The sequence below is a fragment of the Schistocerca cancellata genome, chromosome 4, assembly GCF_023864275.1.
Source record: "Schistocerca cancellata isolate TAMUIC-IGC-003103 chromosome 4, iqSchCanc2.1, whole genome shotgun sequence".
Taxonomy (NCBI): domain Eukaryota; kingdom Metazoa; phylum Arthropoda; class Insecta; order Orthoptera; family Acrididae; genus Schistocerca; species Schistocerca cancellata.
In genome coordinates this window covers 633,545,658-633,564,970 of record NC_064629.1, presented here as the reverse complement: position 1 = coordinate 633,564,970, position 19,313 = coordinate 633,545,658, and positions in this window count along the sequence as shown.

Below are 19,313 nucleotides of genomic sequence, written 5' to 3'. Positions count from 1 at the left end.
TGCTGCGAAAGGTGGATATACACTGTACTAGTGCCGACATTGTGCATGCTCTGTTGCCTGTGTCTATGTGCCTGTGGTTCTGTCAGTGTGATCATGTGATGTATCTGACCCCAGGAATGTGTCAATAAAGTTTCCCCTTCCTGGGACAATGAATTCACGGTGTTCTTATTTCTATTTCCAGGAGTGTATATATATATATATATATATATATATATATATATATATATATATATATATATGTATGTATATATATATATATATATGTGTGTGTGTGTGTGTGTGTGTGTGTGTGTGTGTGTGTGTGAGAGCGGGTGTGCGCGCGCGCTCATAATTTTTTGACAAATAACACAGAAAACCTTAGTGTGAAAATATTTAATCTGGGGCCTCCATTGTGCCGTGTGTGATACAGACATCGAGCAACGCATATTGACAAGTGCTGCTAAGCCTGTAGGTTAGATCACTAGAGCCAAGTTACACCAACTCTATCTTTACGTATCTTTTTCACAAATAATTGAAAACTTTTAAAATAGTTCACAATTCAGATTGTACAGATACTTCTCAACAGTATGCCAACTTACACAACTTAGGTGAATATTATAGATTTTGATAAATAATAAGAGCAGTTCGGATACTTTTGAACATGGTGCAAAATTCGCACATATGTGTATTTATGTGTGTGTGTGTCTATTGTATTTTTTGATAAGTAATTCTTGTTGTGGGGCTACTTTTGAATGTATTGGAAAATAAGGTTGATCAGATGTTTCCGAATATGGTTCAAAATACAGATGATCAACCTGGAGCAAAATTTAGAACATTCAAATACTTTTCAACGAATGTTTACAAAGCAGAAATGTTGGATACATTGGATATATTTAATTTTCCTGCTATCGTAACTGGGCTAGTTTCGCCATCTAGCATTTCATGAATTTCCCATCACCACCATGTTGGATTTTTCGGCGTTTGCAGTTCGATTACCAATGTCCGCTTGAACTATGTGCTGGATAGTACAGTGACATACTGCCGTTACTTACGAGCAGATCAGGAATTTGTCATCCAAAACTGGAACACATTTCGTATCCCAGTGACAGCTTTCACACCCATTTACTTCATCCATTACCAGCTTTGTACAAGCATAATTTTCACTAGACGACTGACCTTTTTCAAGAGGATCAAGCGTTGATTTGAGCCTGTAGAGCTTCGGCATCGACGTCGCATTTTGATGATTTTTTTTAACATCTGAGGTCATCAGTCCCCTAGAACTTAGAACTACTTAAACCTAACTAACCTAAGGACAGCACACACATCCATGCCCGAGGCAGGATTCGAACCTGCGAGCGTAGCGCTCACGTGGTTCCAGACTGAAGCGCCTACAACCCCTCGGCCACTACGGCCGGCTTGATGTTCTCTGAGCTGTTTATCACTAGGGACCGCTTTCCAGAACTCTCGTCTTGCATGTCTCCGATACATAGACAGCGATTATTGTTATGAATCGGAAGGCAAACAAATCACTTTTTAATGGGAACTCCTATCCAGAAAAGTGCTATATGGTCTTGTGCTGGATCGTATGTTAAAATCGTGGCATTAAATATTCTTCACATTTAATATCTAATCAACAATGTGTACTGGACCGAGAATGGCAGGCACACAGTTGTCATATGGGTATGATACTAAGTCGAATGAAGTATTAAGGCTCGCCCTACCGTGACGAATGAGATCGCTGCGATGTTAGCTAAAGTCAGCGACCCAAATGCGAATCCCACCGTGACACGTAGTTTCAGCCTTGCGGGAAATTTCATAACAACATTCTCTCTACTGGAGACTAGCGAATTCATTCAGGCTTCGTATTATGATTTGGTGTCTTATTTATGTGTGCTACCTGTTAGTTATGAGGTGGATGCAAACAGCGTTCCTGTTGGTGCACCACATCTTTCCCTGGTCCGTTAGTCTCCTGTATTTGAGTAACTTGTGTTATGTACCAGACCGTTAACGTAGTGTGATATTCATCAATGCACAAAGTGACAGACTTTACATACGAGCTCCAATTGAGCTATAGTTCCCAAATACAGGAACTTTCATGGGCTATTCATTTACTATGTACAGCTCTTCTCTTGTAATATGCCCTCTAGCAACAAAGATATCGCAGTTATCAGTGTTACCAATTGTAACTTTGCGTAATTTAAAACACCGTAACATTATACATTTGAAATAAAACAAAATTAAAACTTACAGCTTGAAAGTTCGTTATTAGTGTAGGTTTAATCAATAACGAAGGGGAGAGTAGTATTTAAAAAGTATGAATAACCACCTTAACTAGTTTCGTGATTTAATCAACTATTGTTAGTGAAGCTAATGACTGCATAACTGTTTCTCAGTTGCCATTTGCATTAGTTGATAATTGAGTTTTCTTTACAATAGCGTTTGTACGACACACAATTATGGAAAGGTTAAATTCGTATAGATGTGGTATATACTAACAGTTCACATTAAATGAAAAATAATTTTTGAAATATTATAATTTCGTCACTGAAATTAGGTACTGCTACCTCTGCTAATGATATAACTGATGATCCAAAATATTATGAGCAACAGCACTTAATACCGTCGTGTTCCAGCTTTGGAACGTAATACAACAGCGCTTCTGCGTTGTCTAGATTCAACATGTTCTTGGCAGGTCTACGGAGATATTTGAAAACAGATGTCTACTCACAGCTCATGCAATTCCCGTAAATTGTGGGGCGGTGCATTGCGGGCCCTCGCCGAATAGCGCCCAAATGTGTCCCAAATGCGCTACCAGTGGTTAATAGTCTGTTTCACTTCGCTTACGTGGAAAGCATCTCTCGGCTGTATAGCGGCCTCGATTCCCGCTCCGCTGATGAGTATTTAACTCTTATTCTATAAAATTCTCTCCACAATGCTCTACTGGATCTTACACTCTCCCCACCTGCAAGACATTTATTTGTATTACTTCACTGCGTCTAAATTTCCGTGCTATGCCCTAATCTTGTATCTTTCCCTTGTTCACGGACTTATATGTCTGTTCTTTTCGTTCTGTGGAGATAACATTGTAACTTATGACGTCCAGATTGAATAGTATCATGTCTCATATCGTGTCCATGCGTAGCATGGCTGGCCTTTCCCATACGTTTCATGGCAGCTGATGCACTGTTCTTCCAGCATTTGTGGTATCGTATGTCTGTTGATGATCAAGTGTCAGATCTTTCATACTTTCTATTCTAGACGATAAAGGCCGACTGATGTTACCTTCTACATTCTGTAGGGATACTTCATCTAACAAGCTTTCTTGTTCATATCTAGGTCCATGCGATAGATGACCAGCAGTACTTCAATGGTTTCCATTGATACTGCGTTATATGCCCCTCTGAGAAGCAAATGCCCAAGTCGTTGACTCTCACGCAGGGTCGTGACAGATTTTATTACTTCATCTTGTACATCCATGTACAGTTCCCAAAACAGATAGTACTATACACTATTACTCTGAAACGTGCTCTAAAAGATTTCACTGGTAGCCAGTAATTGTTTAAACTGATATTCAGTATTTGTTCATGAATTTAGTGGCTTTCTCAGTTGCTTTAGTTATATTGCAATCCAAATAATGTTTCTTGCCCAGTATTACGCCAGGGTATCGGCACTGTTCCTCCTCAGCTAGCGTTTCTCTATCACACGTTTCTGTCACCTTCCTCATCAGTATGTTACGTACAGTCTTGTGAGCTACTAGTTTTAACTTCTTCCAGTTTGATTCGGGACTTTCTTGCAGTCAGCATTAATAGGTCTTCTTCAAAAGTCGTCGCCCCATTTAGGGGAAGTATTTGGTCTAATATTCCAGCAACGATTCCATACCAGAAAAAAGGTTGGTCCACATGTAGAAGTTTGTGGGCACACTCAATATATATTTCGGGGATTTGTGTTCCAGGAATCGACCGTCTCACTCTAGGGCCTTTACACTAGTCCATAAAGTTAAAATACAGATATTTTTGAATGTTCTTTCCTATCAATTGCTAGAAGAGGCGAGAAAGCCACAGAATATTAAATTCTATCGCAATAACAATGGTTTTGACTCCTTGTTTGGTAACATTGTGCACGAAGTTAGAGGGTGTTATTTAAGGGAGCTTTTACTAATATCTTCTTTCTGAAACCATGTTGGTTTCTATTCCATCCAGATATTTCCATGCATTCTACCTAGCATGTTCATAGTAGTTAACTTGGATTTTGCCCTACGCCCAATACTCTCAGCAGCTATACAGGTCGCTAACCATTGTTTGCGTAGAAACTCAGTCATTCTCTCTCGTTAAAACTACTGGTTCTGCTAGTTTCTATATTTGCGGAACTTGTCCTTGCATTTTGTGTTACTTTAGGAATTTTGTCAAGGGTGGAGTATTTTCTCCTGTGCACGCTGTACAAGTTTCGCTTTTAAAATGTGCAGTCCTGGTGATTTTCCATTTCTTGCTGCGTGTTACCATAACTTCTTCTTCTTAAGAGCATGTCGTTAGCTCAGTCTTATTTTGAGGCAGTTTTTTTTATCACGAGTGTTAACGGTGTATATTTCACTGTTTCATCGTTCTAACGGTCATCAGGAAATAATTTTTTCATTAGACAAATGCAGGCTTATGTCATGGACCTATTGCTTTTTCTCAGCATGGGCTGAAGTATCTTCATCGATACTTAGGTTTTGAGCGCCCAGATGTGGTGTTCCAAGATGATCTTTTGCAAACATTTCCAGTGATCCAGCTTTATTCTAGTTTTCTTTTCGTTATCAAGATTTTGGTCTTTCTGTACTCACACAAACATCTACCTGTTTCATTCACTTCCAAGGAACTCACATAGAAATTCCTGACGCGGTGTGTTTTCTTTTCAAGTTATTAATTGCTCTAATCCAAGGTAGTTGCGTTCCCACAAATTGCTTTAGATACTGGTGTTGCTTTCCTTTGAACAAACTGCACTGCTCACACCACTGCAAAAATTTTTCCCGTCCATGTCTTCTTCTTCTTCTCGTAATGTTGGTAACCTTCGATCTACTCGCAGTGCCATTCATTTTTCTTACTTGATATTACACACATATTTCCTTTGGTTGAGAGTATAGTGATAGTGAGTTAGTCTGAAATTTCGATGAATGTAAGATTATGATACGCTGTTGCGATACCATCTATTAATACCTCTATTAATACCTTTGATTCGGTTTTTCTGCAACACATCTCTTGATCTGGGTTAAATTTACGTTACTATGTCCACCAGTTGCATAATACAAGGTGAGCAAAATAAAACTAGTCCAAAAAATATTTATAATAATGACGTGAAACTGAACTATAGTCATGGACAAAAAACCGCCGATAACAGAAAACACTGGAAACCGTTAATTCGATACACATCTCACGAATGCTCTGTCCCGTGTACCTCCCTGTGGCATTACGTTAGGGTAAGTGAGACGAGCAGACATTTTTAGATACCATTTGCGTGCAGTTCAGAATGGTGCTCATTATAAAACAGTTCATTTTCATTGTCGAGTATTATGCGAAGTACAATTAGTGGAAAACACGTGCATAAGTGTTTGCAAAATGACGCGAAACTGGCCCTGTAGCGGATAAAAATCGTTAGTATTCGAAGAGAGTTCGAAAATAAGAAAAAAATGCTCGAGTGAAGGAATGCCCGCAAAAAGGTCGACGAAATCTCAACGGCCTTTCTCTGTGAAGATGGAAATTAAGAGATAATCGTGCCACAACATTCTGGTTGGTTTACCTAGCTGTGATTCATATCGTTTCTTGATGTTTCTATAAGTATAGGTAACAATGGTGGTTTTATAACAGTTTAGTGCAGCAGTCGGTTTCAGTATACTAAGTTCCTTGTTTACTGTTGTGCGTGAGTTAAAGAGACCAGATGAACTTCCACCTTTTGAGTCCCACCAGTGGTTTCTGAGTGAAATAGAATCATGACTCTTGCATCATCACTGTTCCATTTCCTCAGATTAGGCCTGATTCAGCCTGTCAGGGTATGTGAACTCACAGAACGTGTGCCATTATGCATCAGGAAACCCCCAAGACGTATCTGGTGAAATGGCCCAGCCTAGAGGCAAATAAAATAAAAAAATCCCAATAATACTTCCAAGAGCGAATATAAATTTTGTTTGTCTATATCGGGAGTTCATAAAATGATATGACAAGTTTTTATTGTGCTAGCAACCATCTTCAGATCTTAAATAGACATAAAAATTGTTTATAAAAAGTTCTATCTGCATAGACTATGTGCCTATCAACATACCTTGCTTTTGTTTTATGGGCCTCATTCTCTGGCTGGTTTACCTAGATGTTTCGGAATACTGAGTTCCTTGTTTGCTTTATTTCGTTGCAATGGTAGGAGTACTAGGTGGTGAACCATACTGTTGAAAAAAGTTCCTTTACAACGTTGACGATGACATGGATTGTCATTTGTCATCACGTCGGTGCAAATTGCTTTTTCTGTACATTTCTAAAACATATTTATCTTGTTTTCTGGTTAAAACTAAGTCCAGTAAGTTAATGCAGTTACCCCGGTCTAACTTACAGGCTAAAGGTGATATTTGGCTGCATGGAATTTATCTTTTGTGCAAATTTATCTGTTTCTGCCTTATTGTCTTCAATGTACTCGATTGTCCAGCATTTGACGTGTTACACTGTGTTACAATACTTTTCGGTATTTCCTTTGTCACTTCCTTTCCTTTTTATATTTTTCATGTTGTGAGAAAATAGCGCCTCCTATGAACAATATTTTTTCTGTATATTTTAGATCTGAAAATGATTGCTAACACAATTGAAACCGATTAGATCTTTTATAAACTTTCTATCTAGACAAATGGATGTTACGCTGAAAATTAAGATCGATTTTCCGTATTCTTAACCATGTCAAGCCTTATTAAGTTAGTGCCAATCCAGGCAACTGGATATTTAAATTGGTCATTGAAGATTAGAAAGATAAGAGCGTTCTAAAATACTTTTTAACAAAAAGTGCATTGCATTAGGTAATACGCCAAGATATGCCAAAGTCAAGATTGCAGGCACATTCATAGTAGCACCGTCTGTGAAAATCAGAAGTGAAATTTTATGGGTGAAAATGCAAATACATGAGTTGTATAAAACAAGAGTTTCGCTCAAGAAGGAAGTTTCACAATTTCAATGTAAACTATAAAAATCTGTTGTCACAAATACAATGTCATTGTGTTCTGCATGATATTGAGAACAAGATTGCGAGATATGTAGAAATAACTCACAAAAGAAATGACAAAAAATATCCAACTTACTTAAAAATCATAATAATAAAGAAGAAGACAAGGTTAAGGGAGTTCATCAGTTTAATGACAAAGTTATTAATCGCACAAATATTAAATTAACTAGCGATGAAAGGGCACTGTTGCAAAGAACTCCAATATAATATCTTTTCCAAATCAAAAATATTACAGAGATAACAGGAGAAACAAATATTGCCACTGGAACAACTAATATAAAAAAAATTAACAGACGAATCAAAGTGGAAAATATACTATGAGTAAACCAAGGTGCTAAGATTTTGAGAAATAAAGACATGCAAATTCTAAATAATCCAAATAAAAATTACAAAACTTTCATCACTACAGCTGTGATGGGAAACATAACTGTTATTCTGTATGATAGCGAAAATATACAAAAAGTATGAAACTGTTTCACTGGATATGGCGTTCAAAAAGTTGAAAAAGGCCGAACATAAAATTTCATAATGGCCTAAGAAGAAAAACTGAATAACACGCTAGAAACTGTTTACACATATGAGCATTCGTTCAGTACAAAAAACAGCTATGAATATGGTACAGCGGTCAGAAAACTCAAGAATTCCAGACGATGCAATGTTGAGGTATTTAGACACAGCAAATTTCTACACTAAGGTTAGTCTACAGTGCAATAAACTATTCAGATCATCAATAGAAACTTACTGACACACCAAAATATGGATCCATAATGAAATTTTCACTCTGCTGCGGAGTGTGTGCAGATATGAAACTTCCTGGCAGATTAAAACTGCCTGCTCAAACTCGGGACCTCCGCGTTCGGCAGGCAAGTGCTCAACCGACTGAGCCACCTAACCACGACTGCCAGCTTCAGTTCTGCCAGTGTCTCGTCTCCCACCTTCCAAACATCACAGAAGTTCTTCTGCGAACCTTGCAGACCCATTTGAGCGCGATAGGCAATGGTTCCGAGTTAGAGTCTCGGTGCGGCACACAGTTTTAACATGCGGGGTAGTTTCAAAAACATGGGTACCATAAAATTAATTGAACTATTTGAGCTTTTAGAACTAATTTTATCTTTTAGTTATTTCTTTTTCTGGGGTAAAACTTATCATCAGAAAGATGATCTTACGATGGGCAACAGCTTACATAGCACAGTGCAGGAATATTCAGCAATGAACTGGAGATTACGTTTCTCGAGAGAAGTGGTTCTCGTAAACAGAAAGCCTTATATTACAAATGATATGTAGAAGATATGATTCTCCTGTTAGAAGGCATTAAGGCAGACATAGATAACTTTACTCAAAATATAAGTTCCATGCACCCGAATATCATCTTCACCCTTTAAATCAAGTCAGGGTAATTGCATTAACTTACTGGACTTAATTTTAACGATAAAAAAATGAATTTGTTTTTGAAATTTATATGAAAGCTAGCTTGCACCGTCCTGATGATAAACGCCGATTCATGTCATCTTCAGTGTTATAAAAGAGCTTTTTCAACGATATGCTTCACTGTATAGTATGCCTACCATTGCAACAAAATGAAGTAAGTAAACAACTCAGTACACTGAAAGAGACTGCTGTAGCAAACGGTTATAAAACCACCGTTGTTACCTAAACTTACAGAAAAATCAAGAAACGATATGAATAGAAAGTAGGCAAACTGGTTACGAATAAGGCTCATAAAATAGGAAGAAAAGGAAGTAAGTATATTTCTATGACAAATAACTGCAAAATATAGCAAAAATTATGCGACATTTTCAAAAAACAGTAGTTATAGTACGTCTTCAGATAAATAATATAAGGGGCGACCAGAAACTTTCCATTCGAAGGCCACGTCAACCCCTTGACTACACGTCGGTGTTTATATACCTGCATCGTTGTCGCTCTGTGTTTCATATAGGCTACAGCAACGCCCTCGAACGGAAATTTTTTGGTCGCCCCTTATACTCAGCTCACACATACGATATCACTCCGTAGCTACACACGTTTGTGTTTCCAATTCTCGTTTTAACATCCGCTAAGATTCACATCATTTGAGATCTTCCTTAACAGTTTTTCATTTTCTCCTAAGTGTTAAAGGCCACCTGAGCCTCAGTGAACAGCCACCATTTTCATTACGAACCAGTCAGACACTTCAATGACATAATAATAGCTGGAGGAATAAAAAGAAAAGAAATTGCTCCAGTCGATATACTTCTGAAAGCACACAGATTAACATACCCTAGTGCTTACGCGCTCAACATATTTTCTACTTGGGTGAATTAAAGTACATGAGTCGGTACTCTGAGCCCACCATTAGACGAATTATTTTCACCATATTGCGTTTTTGTAATACCCTAAAGGTGCATTCACGTTTTTTTCGCGTTGCAATTCTCAGCAGAGAAAAGCAGGAACAAAGTTTCTTGCTGTGAAAGTAGGGGTTGGTCTCCGTTGGGAACAGAAGCATTTCCTGGGTTTGAAAGCTTTAATTATTCACAAACGACAGCAGAACTGATTTCTGTCTTGAAATTTTGATTCATTTTCAGCGCCTGCGTAAGGGAATTCGCGTTCGCTAGAGTTCCTACCAATCTTCCGGTTATACTATAAACACTGCTTAGAGAGTGCGACCTACATAATTGTGATGTCGGTGGCAGAGCGTATCTCTCGTTGTGCGATTTATTAACGCTTCAGCTCGTCCCATTCATGAACGAAATGCAGGAATAATGGGGATTTACACTTAACTGCATGAGCTGTAATGAGATTATTCTTAATTGAAAGTTCTCTATGAGGAAGCTATGTAACGATGTCCAAATCACTTCGCTGAAAACCAACTATTAAAATTTTGGAAGCATTTTCTAGCTAATTAGTGTTTCTCCGGATGTTTAGCAATGTGGGTTTTCTATATTTATATCTCCTTTTATTAAGATAAGTGAAACCACTCGTGAAGTCCACCTACTTAAACACTCAGTGTACCTATTTAATCCCAATTTTCTTATTTGTTCCCGACAATAAACGGTCTTCCAAGACTGGTGCAAGTATTCTGTTTCGACAGTGAATTACATTTTATCAGCGCACTAGAAGCAAACGAAAAACTGGTTCTCGCTTTACTTTAGACTGAACGCACATTCTCAAGTTTGTAGCCAGTGATTGACAACAGAGTCAGATCATGATGGCGGTCGTCAAAGATAAATATCATTTTTCCTCGCCGTTGTCAATTCAAAGCTTTCTCACAAAATGATACGCAGTACACAAAGACTCGAACGTACGTCTATTTCAATTTACATTGCTGTACATTTCAGTAAGATAAATATTACGGATTATTAGAGTTTTATAGCATTAAAGACGAGGCGCTAACTTAGATACTTGTGTGATAAGTAATAGTCCGTACAACAAACTGAAATGACGTCGTATCTAAGTCAATTTTTTCATACACAATAAAAATGGAAGTATAACGATAGAGGAATCAAAGTCCGGATCCTGGTCAAAAAGTAAATTAGCAGCAGGTATTTTTATTCCAAGACTGCGACGAGCAGACCATGTGTACTCTGAAAATTTTTTTGGCAAAACGTGTGTGATGCGTAGAGCTAAGGAAGGAAGGAAGAGAGACAGTTCAGGCGTGACATCTCGTCGACGTTGATGTTATTAGAGACGGAGCACAAGCTTGGGTTAGGAAAGGCTGATGAATGAAATCGGCCGTGTCCTTACCAAGCAAACCATCCGGGTATTTAACTTCTGAAATGGAGGGAAACCAAGGAAAATACAAAACTGGATAGCTCTGCCGAGATTTGACCGCTACCTTCCCGTATGCTATTTCAGCGTCTTGCCTCCGTACCACATGCGCCGGTGGAGTAGAGGACCCTTATGCTAAACAACGTTGTCTGAGCTCCGGAAGGATTGTCGTGTCACATGTTTATCTCCTATCTTCCAACCTCTTCAAGGACGCGACGCTACCGACGACGAGACGAAGTTGCCTAGAGAACTGATAACGAAGAATCGTGGCAAGTGTGGAGACCACGAGACAGGAAGAAGTCTCAGCGACAGAAACGTAATCCTGTGTAGATCATATCAGATTAAAGATATGTACGGCACCTTGGATTGTCCTCTTTACTCATTTCAGAACATTCGCGAACAGACAGAGGGACGAAATAAGCATGCCAATGAAGGAACACAATACCAAGCTGAAAATTTATCGGATAATAGTTTCATTGAACACGAGACAATCTATAATACGTTCAGATTTCTGCAATGATTTTGTTTCTGAGGAGATAGCAGAGCACCTTGAATAAAAGGGCGAACTCATGGTTGGTGGAGTTTAATTTTTAAAACCTCTCCACCTGAGGATTGAGTGTTTTACAATAGAAACTTGCTGGTTCCTTTTCAAATGTAATGCTGTTATTTACATTAGCATTACTGTTCCAAGATTATGACGGATGTAGGCTAGGCTTTCTCATATTCTATTTCACCTCTTCGCCATTCACACAAACTTACTTTTGTGAAGAGACTGTATGGGTATTGCGACCTCTGATAGTTGATAATACTGTTGTTATCACTTCTTGTTGCGAGGTAACTGACGATTCAGAAGGCCCGATGGTTCAATTTATCGCTCTTAGAAAATTGCACAAATCTAATCTCTTACATGCACTCTTAACATAATATGTTGATGTTCCCCTCAAACTTGTGGTAGTTAGACTAGGAATATCTGCTGTTCGATCCGACCATTTCGCAGCTAATGTTAAGGACGCCATAATTGCTGTTGTTTCACTACGTTATGAAAATCTTTGGCTTTGAAGCACTATTTTGTATCCCGCCTGGAAGGCGGCACGTGGGTCTGCTCCTGAAAACTGTAGGGTAGGCCGAATATAGGAAGCTAGGAGGAGCAGGTGAGGTAGAACTCTCGGCACTGCAGTGTGAACTAAAATCACCTTTACTTAACTTTACCGAGCGAGGTGGCGCAGTGGTTAGCACACTGGACTCGCATTCGGGAGGACGACGGTTCAATCCCGTCTCCGGCCATCCTGATTTAGGTTTTCCGTGATTTCCCTAAATCGCTTCAGGCAAATGCCGGGATGGTTCCTTTGAAAGGGCACGGCCGATTTCCTTCCCCATCCTTCCCTCACCCGAGCTTGCGCTCCGTCTCTAATGACCTCGTTGTCGACGGGACGTTAAACACTAATATCCTCCTCCTCCTTTACTTAACTATGCGTAGAGATGAGCACGTATGTGCGAAGCCGTGCATCAAGTTACTGAGTTACAAGTAGTGGTTCGCCCAGTGTGAAATAGAAACAATGTTGCTAGGTCGACTCCTCGGAATCAAATGGGCTGAATCTGGAGCGGAGCTCGTAGATCTCCACAGCGCCGGCTAGAGGGCGCTGTCGTCGGTGTCGGTGTCATGGTGCCAACCTAAGAACTTGCACCTACACTGTGGCATCGTAGCTATCGATACCACACTCTACATATTTTTGTCATGTTTAGCTCCTGTACTTTTTCTCACCTGAGGACCTGAGCAGTCGCTTCTCAGTCAAGAACATCTCGAACAACTGACGCATGTGGAGAGAAGATGACGCTCCTGCCTCGTTACCAGGTAACCCACACTTCACATTTGTCAGGCATTTATAAGTTGTTGTGTTAGGTCCAAAGCTTCGATAATTACAATATCGCATGGAATTTTAAGTTTAAGGACGCACTTTGTTATGATTTTAGACGGTCATTATCTACTTCTATAACACCGTTGCTTTAAAGATAAAAAGCAAACGCGGCATTTTTCTCACTATTCATAGTATTATGTTCTTCATAATAATAGCCTCACATCCCCAGTCATGTTGATACTCAGATGTTACTGTATGTATGTATTCTTTTACCTAATCTCGATCTTCCCACCATTCATGGAGATTTACCATTTGAGTCATATCTATTAATACCAAGAATTTTGTGTCACACAAGAAATTACTTGATTAGTTTGCTAATATAGTCTCTACAAAATAGTCATCATTTTGAGGGAACGTGACTCGTTTAAATAATTATCATTCTTCTACGAAAACCTTTTTTTTATTTCTGAAAAAATACATTGTGATCCTAGTTGTAATTCGAGTGCTCAATTCAAAACTGTTTTTAGTTTTTTTTCTGTCAGGTATATTTTGTGAGTAACTGCAATTTTATTTCTCTTTCCTGTTTCTGATACAGTGCAGAAAACATGAGATGAAATTCGATGAACAATTCATTTTTATGATTTTATTAGTTCATCACATTAATGGAGGGTGAGATCTAACATATAACAGAGTAATCTTCGCGTATACGTTTTGTAACGTTTATTTGACATGAGAAATGACAGAAAATTGACAAAAAAATTAGCCACTTTATTGTAATATAAAACAGCTTTTTTCTCTTGTATTGTGAATCTTTCTACTCCCAAATGATATTTCTGCACGAATCTGCTAACATTGAAGGTACCCACTTGCCTTCATAACATCTTTCTATGGTAGTAATGTCTTTATGGAATCTTTCGCCATGTTGATCCGATTCGTCACTACAACACTCTGTGAAGTTGACCAGATCAGAGTCGATCATATGTACCTTCAAAGACATATTGCACCCCCGATCTTGATATACTTTGACCATGTCATTCACCTCATCTTGAAACAGTCCCATGCTGTCTTTCCTTTGTCAGTTAAACGTGCTTCAAAATTTGCATCTTTCTGCAGCTCCTTGATTTGTGGGCTCACAAATACACCTTCCTTTATTTTTGCAGCAGGAAGACGGGGGAATCTGGTAGCTAGATGTCCAAACCTACTGCCAGTTGGATCCATGGCCTTTACAAATTGTTTCATTAGGCCAAGTTTGATGTGAAGTGGTGGAAGTAGTATATCTTCAGGAGCTACCAGTCTTTGACGTTGTACATTCTTTTCGCCCACTTTCCATCTCCGCCTAGGCCATTTCTTTTTCACGTAGTGAGAATTTCCGTCACTCGCAAAGAAAACAGGCATACTTCGTGTAGCAATGTTGCATTCCCAGTACCATAGCAATTACTTTAAAATCTGCACATATTTTCCATTTGTATTCATTGTATTGTAATAAATTTAGCATCCTTTATACTAATTCGTAATTCTCTTTGGTCAAGCTGGCATAAGCTACTGGAAGCGAGGGTAATCTACACACATGGAAATGGAAAAAGAACACATTGACACCGGTGTGTCAGACCCACCATACTTGCTCCGGACAGTGCGAGAGGGCTGTACAAGCAATGATCACACGCACGGCACAGCGGACACACCAGGAACCGCGGTGTTGGCCGTCGAATGGCGCTAGCTGCGCAGCATTTGTGCACCGCCGCCGTCAGTGTCAGCCAGTTTGCCGTGGCATACGGAGCTCCATCGCAGTCTTTAACACTGGTAGCATGCCGCGACAGCGTGGACGTGAACCGTATGTGCAGTTGACGGACTTTGAGCGAGGGCGTATAGTGGGCATGCGGGAGGCCGGGTGGACGTACCGCCGAATTGCTCAACACGTGGGGCGTGAGGTCTCCACAGTACATCGATGTTGTCGCCAGTGGTCGGCGGAAGGTGCACGTGCCCGTCGACCTGGGACCGGACCGCAGCGACGCACGGATGCACGCCAAGACCGTAGGATCCTACGCAGTGCCGTAGGGGACCGCACCGCCACTTCCCAGCAAATTAGGGACACTGTTGCTCCTGGGGTATCGGCGAGGACCATTCGCAACCGTCTCCATGAAGCTGGGCTACGGTCCCGCACACCGTTAGGCCGTCTTCCGCTCACGCCCCAACATCGTGCAGCCCGCCTCCAGTGGTGTCGCGACAGGCGTGAATGGAGGGACGAATGGAGACGTGTCGTCTTCAGCGATGAGAGTCGCTTCTGCCTTGGTGCCAATGATGGTCGTATGCGTGTTTGGCGCCGTGCAGGTGAGCGCCACAATCAGGACTGCATACGACCGAGGCACACTGGTGTCGCGACAGGCGTGAATGGAGGGACGAATGGAGACGTGTCGTCTTCAGCGATGAGAGTCGCTTCTGCCTTGGTGCCAATGATGGTCGTATGCGTGTTTGGCGCCGTGCAGGTGAGCGCCACAATCAGGACTGCATACGACCGAGGCACACAGGGCCAACACCCGGCATCATGGTGTGGGGAGCGATCTCCTACACTGGCCGTACACCACTGGTGATCGTCGAGGGGACACTGAATAGTGCACGGTACATCCAAACCGTCATCGAACCCATCGTTCTACCATTCCTAGACCGACAAGGGAACTTGCTGTTCCAACAGGACAATGCACGTCTGCATGTATCCCGTGCCACCCAACGTGCTCTAGAAGGCGTAAGTCAACTACCCTGGCCAGCAAGATCTCCGGATCTGTCCCCCATTGAGCATGTTTGGGACTGGATGAAGCGTCGTCCCACGCTGTCTGCACGTCCAGCACGAACGCTGGTCCAACTGAGGCGCCAGGTGGAAATGGCATGGCAAGCCGTTCCACAGGACTACATCCAGCATCTCTACGATCGTCTCCATGGGAGAATAGCAGCCTGCATTGCTGCGAAAGGTGGATATACACTGTACTAGTGCCGACATTGTGCATGCTCTGTTGCCTGTGTCTATGTGCCTGTGGTTCTGTCAGTGTGATCATGTGATGTATCTGACCCCAGGAATGTGTCAATAAAGTTTCCCCTTCCTGGGACAATGAATTCAAGGTGTTCTTATTTCAATTTCCAGGAGTGTATTTCCGTTATGGAGCAAAACACCCTTGAGACTTGTTTTCGACTCATCTATGAAAAGTCTCCACTCCTGTGAAATACAGGTGAAGATCAGCACTGCAAAATGTCAGTGCTCCGTCAGTTGCAAAATAGGAAATGAAGGCATGTTCTCTGTGCCTGAACACACTGATTTTAGTACTTTGATGGAGTAGATTATACGCTTTGAGCCGTGCGTGGCTCGCGGTCATGCCGTTTAGTGCTCTTCATCTTGTTTTTATGATTCTGTCGCCTCCTTTGGCGTCACTAAGTTGCTGGTTTGCTTGCCCGTGAGTGGCAGCAGCAGCGCTTATCGATAAGTGCACTGTTGTACTATCTCTAGAGCGATCGTTAGTATTTCTGGGTCGTCGTCTGTCGGAAGTTCAGTCGGGGGACGAAGCATTCGGGGGCGGAGCACCAGTGAGGCACGGACAGCCAGTACTTGCCGACCGCTGGCCACACGCACATGAACTGTCCGAAGGAAGGAGATTGGAGCGGAAACGACCGCTGGTTGGTGGTTCGGCCGATCGTCTTATTGGGCGACGTGTATTTGGTCTTTTGACCATTTCTGGGTCCCATCAGTTGGTCATCTTGCCGGACGTGGGTCGGTTCCTTCCTCGTGCTGAGATGTCGTTGCCGATGGGCAAGAGTTACCTCTGCATGTGTGGGTCCAAGCCAGGGTGCCCAGGTCGCCGTGTCTCCGAGTTCCAAGAGGAAATCGAGCTGAGTCAGGTTGGAGCTGCAGCGAGCTCCAGACAGCCAAGTCTCGCCCGACCGTTGCCGACACTCATAACTTGAGTGGGGACGACCTTGGTTGGTCGTTCGGTCGGTAGTCTCAGTGTGTGTGTGTGTGACTTGTCATTTCTCTTTGTTGTTCCACGATGATTGGGTTTAGGATTGTCGGAGTTATTGGTGCAAGTGTTTACGTAGAACTGTGCGTAGCTTCTGTTATTTCCACTGAGCAGATGAATGCTGTCTACATACTGGAGTAGCCAGTCAGTCGGTTGCGACAGAGCAGCGAGGAAGTCTCCGCGGCGTGTGGTCAGACCCAGGCCACTGGCGGCGTGCACGTGCGGTCAGAGTTGTGAGGCACTAGCTTCCAGAGCTGCAAAGTTCGTCGCCCACCAAACCTGGATACTGGAGTTGAGTAATCAGTTAACCTGTTATGAAACCTCAACTGCTATGACATGCCTTAGTGCATTGCTGATTGTTGCTTCCTGGGCCGTTCCTGCAAGCAGCAACGTGTGGTGTGCTGGAGTTGGCAAATTTTGCAGTCTTCTTTATGTATGGTGTTCAACTATTGAAATGATTGAAACTTATTAGTGAAGTGCACCAGTGGTATCTTCTGCCTTGTAGCCATTAACGTTCCGGTTACCTGCCCTGGTCGTTAGCGTAGTTTTCCGGCAGTGTGGTTTCCTCGCCGTGTTGATGCTGTCTGGCACGGCGTGTATTTCGACAGCTTGATGTTGTTCTCCTTTTTTTTCTTTGAGTATTGTGCCTTGACTGTGTTTAGATGCCAATTATCAAGACGTAGTGCTGCTGCGATCATCGTCCTCTCTGACATTTTCGGTTCTCATGCCGTTGGTTGCGTGGAACGGAATTGATTAGGTTGTTGATAGGTTCTTCAGGCGTCCCTAGGTCGTGCTGTCACCCCATTATTTAGTGTTATGCTTGGCTGCTTGTCTCACCTAAACTGTTGCTAGAGTTTCCTGCCCAGGCCGACACCTGGAACACTTCTGAGCACCATTTTCTGTTGTTTAGGATTGTGATTTTCTTTAGTCTGAAGTACTGTGCGAGGCAGTCAGCCGTGAATTAATTTTGTTTGTTTTAGTGTTCATTATATGGCCTTCAGTAGAACCTTATGCGAAATATTTTAAGATACGGCCTTCAGCAATCTGAAGTAAAAAAAAAATCATTTGAAGATTTGAAAATTTTCTCTTCTGTCTTAATTTTGTTACCCAGGCCTTAAGCCTTAAGTTGATCTATGTTCAGTATGTGGCCTTCTGCCAAATGTATGTGACATATTTGAAGATGAGGCCATCAGCCTACTTAAATGAAAATTTCAAAGGTCTTTATTTTAAAACCTTGTTAAAATTTCTTACTGGAGCTCATGTTATCGAGGCCTTAAGCCTTCAGTTATTCTATCTTGTAACGAAGGCCTTCAGCCATGTTTATTCCTTAAAGCAATTTTAATGACTTGTGTTCTGGCCTTCAGCCGTATTGTTTCTGAATTCCCTTAAGGGCATGTCTGATCAAGTATTTTCAGCAAACAAAGTTTGTATGTTTGAGCAACTAGCAACAACTGATTTGGGCCCCTTTCCACAACCTGATCCGCTCTGTCCTATGAAATCGGATTTCACTCTTGTAGTCTTGAACCAAGCAGCTGTGCCATATGTTTATTTAGTCCTAGATCATGTACTATATCACTTAAAACTGCTTGTGTTAACAGATGTGGCGATAACTCACTTGTGAGGTGATGTGAAGGATCATCGTCTGTGATTTCCTCAGTACTACTTACTTCACTGTCACTCCGAATTCGACTGGAGCTCTTGAAGGTACTGGGAGGATGTCAGAATGCTGCACTGGCATTGTCGCTGAAGGCAGATCTGCGTAAACAATGTTCCTCTTCGATTCTTTGTTGGTATAACCTTGTATTTTTGTTAGACAGAAATAACAATCAGTAACGTGGTACTTGGGCTCCCTCCACACCATTGAAAGAGCGAACAACGCCACATTCTCTTTACCTCTCCACCACTGAATTGGTTTGCAGTAACATGTAGCACAACAGAAATGTGGTGTCCATTCTTTATCTTGGTCTCCTACCTCTACTCAAAAGTAATGTTTATATGCTTCCTTAATGACTGTTGAAATTTTCTTCCTATATCTGACAAAGGTGAACTTCCCACAGACATAGCAGAAGTTGTTTGGCGTATATCGACATCCACGACGAAGTTTCATTTCCGAAAATTTAAAAACACCTTTTCAGTAATACATCTGTACTACATAAATACTAGAGAACTAGAGAAACGCTGATAAGTAAAAATAAGCAATCAATTTACCTCCAGCACCCCGCTAAATCAGTTTAAACACAGGCACTTATAAGTTCAACTGTGCTCGGGAATATGACAGAGACGTCAGCCAAGACACCTACTCGTCAAGATTGACAGAAATTACGACGAACACCACTTTTGTAAACTCAATGCACCTGCCTCTGAATGGCGTGAAGATTTACTGCCGAGGCTGCGACTGGCTGTCGCCGTTCGAGTTAATGAGCTATTGCAGGTGATATTAATGGCACAGGAGTGGCTGGGGATAGCTAAACGACCTGATATTGAACAAGAAATTGTCGCG